The sequence below is a fragment of the Hetaerina americana genome, unplaced genomic scaffold, assembly GCF_022747635.1.
Source record: "Hetaerina americana unplaced genomic scaffold, ioHetAmer1.1.p SCAF_14, whole genome shotgun sequence".
Classification (NCBI taxonomy): Eukaryota; Metazoa; Arthropoda; class Insecta; order Odonata; family Calopterygidae; genus Hetaerina; species Hetaerina americana.
This window is the reverse complement of record NW_027286514.1, coordinates 5,416,402-5,429,967: the sequence shown is the minus strand read 5'-3', so window position 1 is coordinate 5,429,967 and position 13,566 is coordinate 5,416,402.

The window sequence follows — 13,566 nt, the reverse complement described above, 5'->3', positions numbered from 1 at the left end:
ATATATAGGTGGCCATTAAGTGCGCCATTGCACGGCCGTTTACCCTCTCCTCTGCTTGTTTGTTTAGCTTTGTTTTCAAGTCTCGTGTTCGTAGGCGCGAAGGCTTTTAAGACCATTCGTTTTCGGTTTTACATTACTCAGTCATCCTCTCCACTTTGCCGCTGATGCACGGAATTGTGTATCTCTCAGTCTCTTTCACTGCCGGGAAGCAAGCTGGAAAACCGTTGCTGCATTATTTCGTCGTTAACTTCCATAAAAACTCCTAAAATTTGTAACGAGATATTCCCGCTTTAATAAAAATCCTTCGAATGCCACTGGGGTGTGTGGATGGAACGGGAACCCTCAGACCATGAAATTGGATTCCCATTAGTTCCAGATAAACAGTCAAACATTTCTCGGCTCGTAGTTACGCATGCTCTCTCGATTTGGTTTCTTTGCCTCGAATGTTGTTGGAGTGTTTCTGCCTTTGAAAACAAAGAGGGGTCCTCATTAAAATTCCAGTGAGCAATTCAGGCACTGTGGGGCGGATGTTTGCGTGTGATCGTCGTGGGACGTCACATGCGTCAGGGCAGGGCCGTGAAAAGAAATGATGCCCCAAGATGGTCAGTCAGACACCGTGGATGCCTAAAGGAAACCTAAATTAAGTAAGTTAGCACCTTCGCCATTTTGGGAACCATCCAAAGTTCCCGAGAGAGTTAATTTTTTAAAAATAATTTTACTTTTTTATTTTTCACCTCGTTAACGTTCAAGTTTAATTTATATGCCATCGATAATTTGGAATATTACTCCTGTTTCCTCTGCCATCATTACTGATTTAATCAGCCAGCTTTAAGACCCGTAAAAAAGACGAGACAGAAAGTCTACACGATAGATAATTTTAGCACACTTCCTACCTAATTCGATTTCCGTCGACGAAAGAGATTTTTTTTTAATCACTTCAAAAGTTTTTGTCGGTTTTTACGCCATGTGTTCTTGTTTTGCCAGTTTTCAACTTCTCATTTGTGTCAATTCAATTGGAAGACGACTGTGCGTATGACTATATTACTTTTTTTGCTCTAATAATCCATGGAGTGTGTCTGATAGACGACAGATGCTTCTGACGGTTGAATAATCGGTTTCTCTTTGTAGTACGACGCTTTGTTACGTCAATGCATTCGCCATAAAACTAAGGTGGGGCTGGGAAGGATACTTCTGATATTTTTGCGTGAATTTCGGAAATCCGCCCTTTGATATCGCTGCGTGATTTATCGTGTGACATGTATAATTTTTCCTCAGATCCTTAGTAATAATGTTGAAGAATTAATGGCAGTTTTCATATAACGACATGATTAAAAATTATTTAGGTTTACATAACGGGGAATTTCCGATTTTTACATTTGAAGTGAAAAAAGAGGGTTTTTTTGTTCCAGTTCCTCATCTCTTGACTTTTATATCGAGAAAGAGATTAGACATTTTGGATGGAAATGCTAGAGCGATGTATTACATTTTGCTCTGGACATATCGTTAAAAAAGTTTCCCCACGCGCCACCAAGATGTTGGAGTTTTAGTTAAAGGCGTCAAAGGATAGCGTCAAGAATATCCAAGCAAAAATGCACCATTTTCCATCATGATAATGCTTCATTAAATCCTGCGGCTAGGAAAATCCGTATCATAAAAGACGTTAATTGAGTTTCACTGGTGATTATATTAACTTGAGTGCACACAATTTCAAGTTTTTTCCTTGAACTTTTTAATTTAGTAATCATTATGCATCTTACGACATTTCTAGCCTCATTGATTTGGTGCAGCAATCTGAATCAAACACAAAGCTGGAATAAACGATAAAGGGAGATAGTTGAGATCTGAGCGAAAGTTAGGAAGCTGTGACAAGGACTGCAATTAAAGATACAAATACATGTATCAGTTTAAGTTTCGAAATGGATTGCAGCATGGTATGGGTACGAAATATATTCTTTGGGGGGGAGGCAAAGAAGGAACGTATGTTATAAAAGCTTTTCGTGTGTATCGATAAAAATGTTGAAAATAAGTGGATAGGTAGAAAGAGGAATTGGTTAAGCATTTCTCATGGTACGGGAAGCGAGGGCGTAGTTGTGAAGGATACTCGTAAAAGGCAGAGAGTGGGCGGACGCCTTATCGAAAGAAACCTTTTCAATATAGTCCCCGTCGGCTAATATATGATGTATTGCCATATATAGAACCCTCTACGGCTTTAGGAAATATTATATAATATAGTTAGTCTAAAAAAGGGCCGTAAGAAGCTCAATTTATCCTTTCCATGTAGGTTTATATGGGTTAATAAATGCGCAATTCAAACTCGTCCTTCCTCTGCTTTAACATTTCCTTTTAGGTGAAGATTTATTTGGGTGGTTGGAAACTTGGGAAAGTTTGAATACTTATTTCCCGATCGAACCATAATTAGCATTGAGTAATTTTATGCTTGAATTCAATCTTGTTTTATGATTTGATAAATTGGAAAGATCCATGTTAGTTGTCATTGTATGATTTTTCAATTACTATGGCATTCGCAGAATATTCTTTCGGTTGAGAATTGAACGTTCCCTTTTTCCTGACCTTCCTCTCCTTGTACATTTTCTTTTGCAGGGAATCTTATTTAGGAGTGGGGAAAAGTGAACTTAATTCCTATGCACCAAAGTGGAGCGCCGTGGCTCCCCGCTGCGTGTATTTCCTGATCCTAAGCCTATCAAAGGCTGTGATTTGAAGAGACGATTGGGCAAGCGGGTAAGGGTTAGGAAGCTAATAGGTATGCTAAACGAAACCACTCGGAGGTAGGAAGAATAAAGTAGAAATAAAAGTCGGTTAAACGGAGTTTAAGTCAGAAAAAAATACTTAAGAAGTTTAATGTATTCTTTGATATTTTTCTGGATTCGTCCATACAGTCCTTGTAATTGAGAGAGTAACTTTTGATTTAAATACGTAGATAAATTGTCCTCATTCCATGTCATCCTCTTCTTCCGCTAGCCTTCAGCCTTCACAGCCGAGTCATCAATGCAAGCAGTCGGCGGCTTCCCATTCGAGCATATTTCTCTTCTCCTCCAACCGAGTGCACCGAGCCAATCGCCGCCCCTTGTATCGTGTTTCTTATGTTTTTGTCATATCTAATAGCCCAAAATCCCCTCCCGACTAGCACTTCAAATCGCTATCCTCAATGTAGGGTGAAATTAATGGAATTCAGTTGCACGCAGAGCTACGATATTCTTTAGAATGAATGATGACTGCATGCAAACTTAGAAGCCAAAAGCCATTTTTAAAGCAAAAGTTAGTTATAAAAAACATTGCTCTTATTTGTGGATTCATATTGAAATGGAAAACATCCTGTAGCTTTATCAGCTCTTTTGTGCTGCTTGTTGCGACAACGTATTCCGCGTATACGTCAGGTCTGATAACAATTCATAACATCCCTACCACATCATTTATCATTAATATAACACGTGACGGTCGCCGTCAGCTTCAAAACGAGGGATGTTCGTGGATTAATTGAGCGTTGCACCCTTTACAAACCGTTGGAAAACATGTCCATCCCCACAGCTTCCGAGCTTGGTCTCTGCTTGAACTAACTTGGCAGAGTAACTAGCTCGTTCTGAATTCCCGTGTACATGATTATTATTTGTATATTTAGCACAATTTAAAGAAGGATGTTATCATGGAAAGTGGTTTATGTCGAATGAATTTCGTTCTTTAGGACATTTGAGTGTAATTGGTTAACAAGACTTAAAGTTGTAGTCGACCTTTTTCGCTAGGGTTCGGCCATTTTCCCCGTGTTCTTGAGTTTTTATGTCCTTCATGTCTGTGAGTATATACTTAATTCATGCGAATACTCATGGTCCCTTTATTCTGGAAAGTTGTAAATAATTTTTCGCGCACGTACACCTATTTCCGTGGCTAGCCCGGGGGAATTTATCTCTTTTGGGAGTATTTTAAGGGCGCATTATGTCCAGTGATCATGTTAAGGGTGTTGAACCCCATCACTTATTCATGTTAAACTTAAACGAAAATGCGATAAACATTTCAATAATGATGGTTAGAGTTAGCTTTGATACCTCTCCGTTAAAACAGACTTAACATTGGTTACGCCTGTAGCACAGAGTCGCATTTCACCGGTGGCAAATCCCATTAGTCTTTAACTTAGTTGATGATATTAATTTCTCTTTTATGAAAATATATGCTGGGTGATTAATATCTTCCCGAGAGCGGTGAGTAATGGGCTACCAATAGCTTGACAAGTCTGTCAGGGCCTATCGAATTATCTTCCGCTATCGGGTAAAGCGCATGACGGTTTTTCATGCCTCGCATCAGTCTTTTCGCACCTCTATTGAGATATTAAAATACGAATGCTATGCAAATTAACCGGAAAATAATAATTTTATTGCAAATCAATGAGCGGTATACAGCAGTATTCGTTTTTTCAACACAATCAATTACAGTAAATAGCACTACTTCAGGTTTCACTTTGTGGAAGATTAAAATATTCTGCTATGGTAACATTATTGGTGCGTGACTGTAACTTTTGTTCCGAAACTAGGTGTGTCTAATGGCATTTGGAAAATTTTGCTGGACATTTGTATCATCTGAGTAAGAAAATTGTATACATTTTCCTAATTACTTCATTTAGTTTATCGGCATTCGATCGTTCTTCCCGTATGCTTGAGTTTTCTAATTTTGATGTTAAATTGATTGATGTATTTCATGTGATCGTGGAGGAAATTTATTTTTTACATTTTGTTTGGCAACAGCATTCGGCGTTCCTTACATACTATTCCGTTATAGTAAACTGAGACTTTCCGCACTAACGTTTTTCGAAATACGCATTTCAATTCGTATGCAAAGTTATCAATAGAAATAGCATTACAACAGATTTGAAAAGCGCATTGTACGCAATCAATTGCTTTGAAAATTTTCAATTTTTAACACGTATTTCAGAAACTTTCATGTTTACAAATCAGAGCCTTTCACTACTAATTACGCAATGTATTTTCAAATCGGCTGAATCCTACTTTGACTTGTAGGCGAATGAAATATTATTCCTTTAATTCACTCTTGAGTCTGACTATTATCCGCATATTCGAGTCCGTCCTTAATTTTACCCTCGCTGGTATCCCACCGGAAGGACTCTGACAATCGCGAATCGTAAGCATAAAGTTAAGACTGTACAACCTGGATTGGGGCGGTTAGGGAGAAGGGGAGGCAAGGTTCCCTCCCCCCCCTCCTCCCCCCCTCCCGCTACCGACGTCTTTATCACGCCTCCCCCACTGCACAGTACCCACGCCCTTCATTTCTCCCCCCCCTCATGGCCACCGCGTCACACTCTCCCTCGAGGTCCTCCTATCGATCGGGGGATGCTGCGTGAGGGAGGGACGAGGTCGGAGAAGACGGACGCCCCCAATTCCGCCCTCAAAACGATGAAGCCAAGGGCTAAGGAGTGGGGGAATTGGAAGTGGTTTGACCCCCCTCACCCCCGCCCAACACCCATTTTTCCTCTCCCACCGGTGCCCCCGATCCCCACCCCCTGCCCCATCACCGCACTCCCTTCTTGTAGCCGCCCCCCCCCTCTCTTTACCCCCGGAGTAGGTACTTTCCACCCCACCTCCTACCAACCCCCTTCCCGTAAACCACTCAAAATCCAGTCGGGGTGAAACATTGAGTCGGAATTTCTTCAACGCCCACGCACCTCTCTTTCTCCCCCTCCCCCTCCTCGACCTCCTTCACGCCATCCCTTCGCCCCATTCTCCTCCATCCCCCTCCAATTGCTCCACCCCGCGTCCCCCTCCGACCCTGGGTTAATGCATATTACTTCCTCCTCCCGCGTCCCCCGATGCCCTTCTCACTCCCTCATCGCAAACACCATTGCGACTTAACCTTAATCCCATCCCGTCCCCCCCCGGTCCTCCTCCCCATCTTCCAGCACTCTCCCTTCTTACTGCTCTTCTCATCCGCATCCCTGCTCCCCTCTGGAGGACTATCTTCTTAGCCCTCCTCCCCGCGTCTCCCGCCCCTGACTCTCACACTTAACTTTCTCATCTCATTCTCATGGTTTTTCGTTTCTCTTCTCCCATTTCTCCTCCCTCCTTCCACCTCCTCCTTCGTCTCCACTTGCCTCCTACAGAGGACTCCGCTTTGCATCGATGCACGCGGTGATACGAGGGTTGCTCAGAAATGAATCAGTAATCATTTGTCATGAGGAAGAATTTCAAGTGAAGAGATTCCTAAATACTGTAAATAACCCAGTTGACTTTATATTAAAAATTTTTTCCCATAATGAACTAAAGTTGATTCATAGGACATAAGGTAATTAAAAAAAATAACTTGCTAGTGTTATTCATTTTCAATAAACAGTGCATTAATAATTTTATTTCAGTGCAATATTATCATACTCTTGAGATGAAATTAATTGAAGTTTTTGTACTCACACCGCTATGTGATAGACTGTTTTTTGAGGCAGTGCATTGCCAGCAGCCATTTATTTTCCAGCCATTTTACCTTCCAATTGATGGCCGGGTGCCTCCATTTTATAGGCAGTCGTTGAATATGCTATTGTTTTGGGAGGATGTATACTTTGTATATGGAGGGATGGGAGGATGTATACATTCGTCTAGTATTAACCATTGAATAATTAACGACCGTTATAAATGTGTAAGATAGAGTTTTTAAAAGTTCATGAATAACTACTGCAGGATTTCAAGTTTTTATTAAAGGGTTAGCACAAAATTTAATCGTCAAATTCATTATACGAGGGTCATCCGGAAAGTAGTACCCGTTCGTGCCGCATGAAGTGCTGACGACGCGAGTAGCCGCTGGACGAGGTCAGATAGCTTCAGTGGCTTGTCTGCCTTCTCTGAGCCAAGTTGCGTGACGCTAGCATTGCCTGTGTTGTTTCTGTGATTGTTTACAATGTTTAAAAAAATTGAGAACGCCGCCAGTTGTGAAGTGAGGGCAGTGATTAAATTCCTCAATGCAAGAAACGTTCGCCCATGTGATATTCATCGCCAATTAAAGGAGGTGTATGGAGACAATGTGATGGACGAGTCGTCTGTTCGGCGGTGGTGTCGCAACTTCAACATGGGGAGGGGGAACACACACGACGATGAGCGTTCGGGGAGACCGTCTGTCATTACAGACCAACTGGTGAGCTCAGTTGACGAATTCGTGAGGAACGATCGGCGCGTCACAATTGATGACATCTGTGAGCATTTTCCCAATGTTTCTCGAACAATTGTTCATGAAATTGTTAAACACCATCTGCATTATGCAAAAATTTGTGCAAGATGGGTCCCTCGCGTATCTCAATGAGCTGGCGGCGAAGGACTATGCAGCAGGAATACAGAAACTTGTCACACGTTATGACAAATGCCTAAACTTGCTTGGAGATTATGTTGAGAAGTAGTTTAAAGTATCCTCTTTCAAATAAAATTTTTTATGTTTGTTAATATTTACTTTTGTGTCTTTATTTCACGAACGGGTACTACTTTCCGGATGACCCTCGTATTTATGAATTTATTTGATTTTCTATCAGACTGTTCGATATTCAGTTTATAGTCCAATACTTTTTGTGCTCATATCTGTATCCACCATAATGTAAAAAAGAAATATTTGGGGGGGAAGTCAGCATCATAAAACTGATGTATTTTTGAAATTTTTGTGCAAATATACCGCTACGTAAATGTTCCTAAAACGGCCATAGATATTTATGTCAAAGATAGCGAAAATAAATTTGCAGCTCGTCCTGAAACTGTTAAATTTGAGTCCAAAGCGTTTTAGTAGTTATTGTCCTGACATCGAACAATGTTTTATCGGAATGGAAAAATAATTACCTTATATAAATAAAGATATGAACAGATAATCAGTGTAGAAAATCAAAGTTTTAAGTTTGAGAAGTAATCAATGCGAACAAAATAAGAGTTATCAGGTTTTCGAGAGAGGAAGGCTAAGTAAAGCATTAAGATAGGAGGGCAAAAACTATACTCCTTGGGGGGAATGGAATCCCTATTTTAGAAATGTTTTTGGCCCAGGGGTGAAAGTAGTAGGGACATATAGAGAAGAATTGCATTAGTGAAAGAAGCTTTCAAAATGAGGAGGGGGTGCATGGCAGGGACAGTGAATATGGATGCTGGGAAAGGATAAGTGATCAATGCGATATGAGCATGATTTTATTGGACGCGGAGACATGGTCGCTGAAGCAGGATGATATGCGGTAAGTATATTTGAAGTTTTGGAGATGTGGGCGAGGAAGAGGATGGAGGTATGTGTGAAATGGGTGGAAAGGAAAACAAATGAAGAAACGCTAGGAATGGTGGGTGAGGAGAGAGAAATCCGAAGAGCGCGGAAAAGAAGGATGCAGAGCATTTTGATTGGCGATAGAATACTGGAGCATGTAATAGAAGGGACGACGTTACAAAATTGAGGAAGGGGAAGGAGTAGTAAAGGCATTTTGAACGGAATGATAGAAGATAAGTAATAATTATTAGTTGCAGAACTTTTTAGTGTACATAGTTTTGGGTTGTCTCATGTTAGATGAGGCTTGGAAATGTAGCGGTACCGAGTCTGTTTCCATCCTAAAATGACCATAAACGGTAATCTAGGACATAAACAATTTTAATAAGAGTACTTTAGGTGCACTTCACTTTAGTTAGTTGCCCTGTAGCAATTTTCCACTACCTAGTGGAAAATTGCTGCTATCAGTTTTTTTTTTATCATTTTGGACTTCCACATCATCAAGCCTGAAATCACTCAATATGGTCGACTTCTTTGATTTGGGATAGGTTATGAACACCCTCATGTCATAAATTCATTGGATTATTTACCTATGCATAGGATCATTATTATTTCTTCCTGTTGTAATATCTTTTAGATGGATGCATGTTTATTATTCTTGATTTATGACTGCGCCTTCTAAATTTTTCATCTACCATTCTCTCTCCGTGGTCCTTATGTGACCTTGTGTGTATGTATGCTTCTGTACTTGCGATTGAACGTTAACAGTCGGGCCAAATGTGTGTCAAATCCCGACTATTTTTACCCTCGTATCAACCTTGTTCACTTTTCCTCTCTTCTCACCTCGACAGCCATTCCCCTGCCGTCATTCCCTCCCCGCCATTTCCAACTTTCTCTCTCCCTCTCTCGTCCACGAGAAGCGTTGGCATTCGGCAAGGGTTTGGGGTTGAGGGGGCATTAGGATTTTGCTCCTCTTCTTTTTCTGGGAAGAAGGGAAAGCGCTCGAGGTGCGAGATGGATTCCTCCGGATGTGGAATTCCGTACCGCGTTCTTCCCTCCCCCTCTCTCCGCCTTAGATTTGACTGTAAAAGTGGATTTCCGCCTCTCAGAAACTCGTTCACTGGTTGCAGATGAGGCGACCGCTTTGCCGCGGTCTTTTTTTTCTCTCTATGCGATTAAGGTCCCCGACTTATCTGTCTTCGGGCGCTCTTGCCATAGCATGAACAGGGCGCAAAAAAATATTAATTCTCTCGTTTCCTTGGGTGTACAAACTGTCGGAATTCCGTGGATTCTAATCGAATATTTAGACAAAAGATCATCGGTATGCTGATTTTGGAAATAACTAATAGTTGCTAGAATGTTGAATAAGTATTACCTTTTAGGACAACGATGTAGAGTTCTGCTTATTTGTTCTAACTGATATTTGATTTTTTCTTTTTAAAGTAGGCTTTAAGATTAATGGTAGGTTTTGTTAGACCATTGGAAAATGCCGTTGCCATACTAGGAACTCAGTATTGCCACTTCATTGAATTCCTGTTTGAATTACAATATAGTGTGAGTGTATGTGTGTATATATATATATATATATATATATATATATATATATATATATATATATATATATATATATATATATATGTACGTACTCATTTACATAGAAATAGATATAAGGAAAAGGGATAGGAACACACATAAAGGACGAACACAGGAGAGATGAGGAAGGCGGAATCAAGCAGATCACGAATGTAAAAATATTCCCTAGACCTCGTGATCTGCTTGATTCCGCCTTCCACACCTCTCCGGTGTTCGCCTTTATGTGTGTTCCTATTCTTTTTCCTTATAACTATTTCTATGTAAATGAGTATTTGTTCGCCGTTAGGCGGGATTTCGTGTTTGAATGTGAATATATATAAAAAAAATATATGTATATATATATATATATATATATATATATATATATATATATATATATACACACAGACACACATTCAAACACGAAAACCCTCTGAATATAAATTTGGAAAGGGAAAAGCGTCACTGATCACGATCTCAACGTGAACGTGAATGCCGCGAAATGTAATAAATAAAATGTGATGAAATATATCAATGCAAAGATCACTCCAGTTTGCGATGCGCATAGTATAAATTTGAAAAAATATTGCTATGAATATGAAATTTTACCTTTCTAGGCTTCAATTTTCTAGCAAATTGTCATTTTGCACATTTACCAGATTGCTCCCTTATTACGTAAAAGCTAATGCTCTCTTCTTTTATACATATCATCAAGAACAAAATAAGTATTTAAGTACTTTAATCCATACGGGCAACGATACGCGAATGCGTGTTATTGGCGTCTTTCATTAATTAATTTTTCTCAAGATTCAGTGTGATCCCCTTGAAAAAGTGAATACCATGTGTATTGGATCTCGGATTGTTCAAATGCTGCTAATAGTGTTTAAGATTACATATTTTGAAAATAAAGTTCCTTTTGGCGTTCATCGGTTTGGGAGGAACTTTTTTATGTTAATTTCACTTAGTTTCACGTAGCGTTTTCATGACGAGACCATCACACTGCTCTTAAGCCCGTTCAGCTTGTTTTGTTATATGAAGAGATTCATTCGGGCTCTAAATTCATTACCCTGTTCTTTCGTTCTCCAGAAGATTAATCGTTGGGCATCACTTCCCCTTCCGCGGGGTTTTTTTTCTCAATTATTCGCGACAGAAAGTGAAGAAAGGCGACGTCTGTGTCGTCCCTTCCCCCAAACGGTTCGCGTCCTGGTGTTTGCCTCCCCTCGTCCGGCGTTGGGCCTTCTCCCCACTTGCGACCCCTCCACCTTTAATCCCATCCCCCCCCTGCCCCCAAAAATCCTCTCTCTCTCTCTCACCCCGCTCCTTTCTTCCGGCGACACTAATTCGCCATAAAAATCAATCCACGGAGAATCGTTCCCATCATCTTCTTTCTCAAGTCACCCACTATTCTCATTTCTTTTATGGCCTCGACGTTTTATTTTTCACCCTCCCTCCATCGTTCTCTTCCATCCATCCATCTCATCGTCGGTCCACCCCACAATATCCCTCCCTCGACCTCATCTCGGCGTGAAATCTCGGCTCAACCCCCACCCAAAATCCTCCCCCCCTCCAACTTTCCCGTCTCTCCCCACCACCCAAGCCATCCATTGAGCACATTTCCAAGTCAAACTGTGAAATTAGTCGCGCGAGGCGAGCGAGCACATTATATATATACATATATTTAAAAAAAATATATGGTATGTATATTCCAACCCCCGACCCTGCCATTCCCTGCCCCCGCCGCTCCCCTGTCCTTCCTCCGCGTAGGGCGCAAGGGCGCGAGATAAGAGTCTCCATCCATCTTATATAAAACGCGTCGCCCCTCCCGTCTCTTTCTTCTTCTCCTTCCCCTCGTTGCCGCTCCCGCTTCAAAGCGCCCCTCCATTCTCCCCTCGCTAAGGTCCTCGTACCCCTTACACTCCCCCATTCTCCCCCTCCCCGTTGGGTCTCCCCACGTGCGCCAAATAACCTCACCGTCTCCACCCTCTCCAGCTCTTCACTTCGTATTCATTCAATTTTCTTCATAAACCGAGCTTTTCCTTGCAATTCGTCTCTATTCCACATTTTCACCACCATCCCCCCCCAACCCAATCTCGTCCTCCTCTTTCCTTTCTTTACTTATCTATCTATCTATTCGGCACCTCGGCCCTCGGCTTGGCCTCAGGGGTGGCCTCTCGTCTGGAAAGCCTGGAAATTTCATGGAAAAATACAAACATGCCGTGGAATGTTTGTACGATAACGGTGACAGCATTGTTTTTGTACATTGACTCGAAAATTAAATGCGACAGAAGTGTTTTCGGGGAACATGTTTTGCCCTCACTTGTATCTCATTCAATGTGTTGGATTAATCTGACGGCAATTTACAAAGCTTTGTTAATTTGCCCTGTTTTTTTCATCATCCTAATGCTTCTCATAGCGCTAAGAGACTTTGTCAATTTAAGATGGGTATCATTCTCCCTTTAACGTAAAAATTAATTCTCATTTTATTTTTTATTATATTTTTAAAATGGCAGGGTTTTATTTAAAGATTTCATAAGAATATTTTCACTTCCAATCATGAGGCAGAAAACGTGGAAAATTTGTTAATTTTATTCTGGATAACCTGGAAGTATTTGCTGTAGGTTTTAGTGACTTCCTTAGCAGTGACGGGCCATGTGTTTTAGGTGGTGTTTAATTAGATGATTAAAAGAGTGGTGAAAGGGGTGGAATCCTCGCAGCAGCCATTGTTTTTCCTCCTAGAGCAGGGGATGATTACTCTGGAAGGGATTAACTTATACAACTGTATCCGTATGGCAGGCTGTTCATAGTCGCTCAGTTATTCAAACAAGTCCAGGGGCCATCGTTTTGCTGATAAAGATGAATAAAGTAATACATGGATGCATCTTATGGTATCACTTTTTATGACATTGATTTTGACTTTCGTTAAGGACATCAGTTTCAGTTTTTTGTGGTGATGCATTCGTGGTTGAGTTGAAAAGGGGTCCTTGGTCGAATCTCACCTTGAGTTATGTGTATTCTTATTTATAATGGTTTTTCTGGATAAATATTTCTGACGTTTATGATAGATGATAGATAATTAATTATTATGGGTAATATTTTCGGTATTATTAGTATTCGCATGTTTATATATTACGTTTTAAGAAACTGTATAGTGTTATTTGATATATCACTTCATTCGGCAGTACGCCTACTCATTGTAAATTTGATAATATTTGAAAGTTAGCCAACAGGACTCATATCTTTTGCTTAGTAGTTGTAAAAATCATCCATAGGCTTCAACATTAGCAGCAGAATGATTTCATTAATTATTTTGCTCAAGTGTTGGCTTCGAAGATGAGCTTTTGTCAAACCTTTCTTTCGATTAACTGCAGATAAACGATCCTGTCTTTGTTTTCTTAAAAATAATAGGTGGGTGAGCCTGGAAAATACAAAGGAGAGGTTTGCTTTTCCATGCCAGGAATTTTCCTCATTAGTTGTATTTTGCTGGTTCAATATAAAAGACTCATCACAAAAGTAGCACACCATAAATGCCTATGAATTATTAATTCTAAGTTATCGCGTGGGAGTATGTTGATCCAAGTGGTAGAACTTCGTATGTTCTCACATAAACTTTACCCAACTATTGCCCCTCTCATCCCTTTACACTTTCCTCACAACTTGCCTTCTCCTTCGGCTGCTTTGGCGTCTAAATTGTCGTATAATCAACAATCTGAGCCGAAAAAGTATTCGTATACCATGTATGGTTGCAAGTTCGATGCAGTTTTTTGTCAG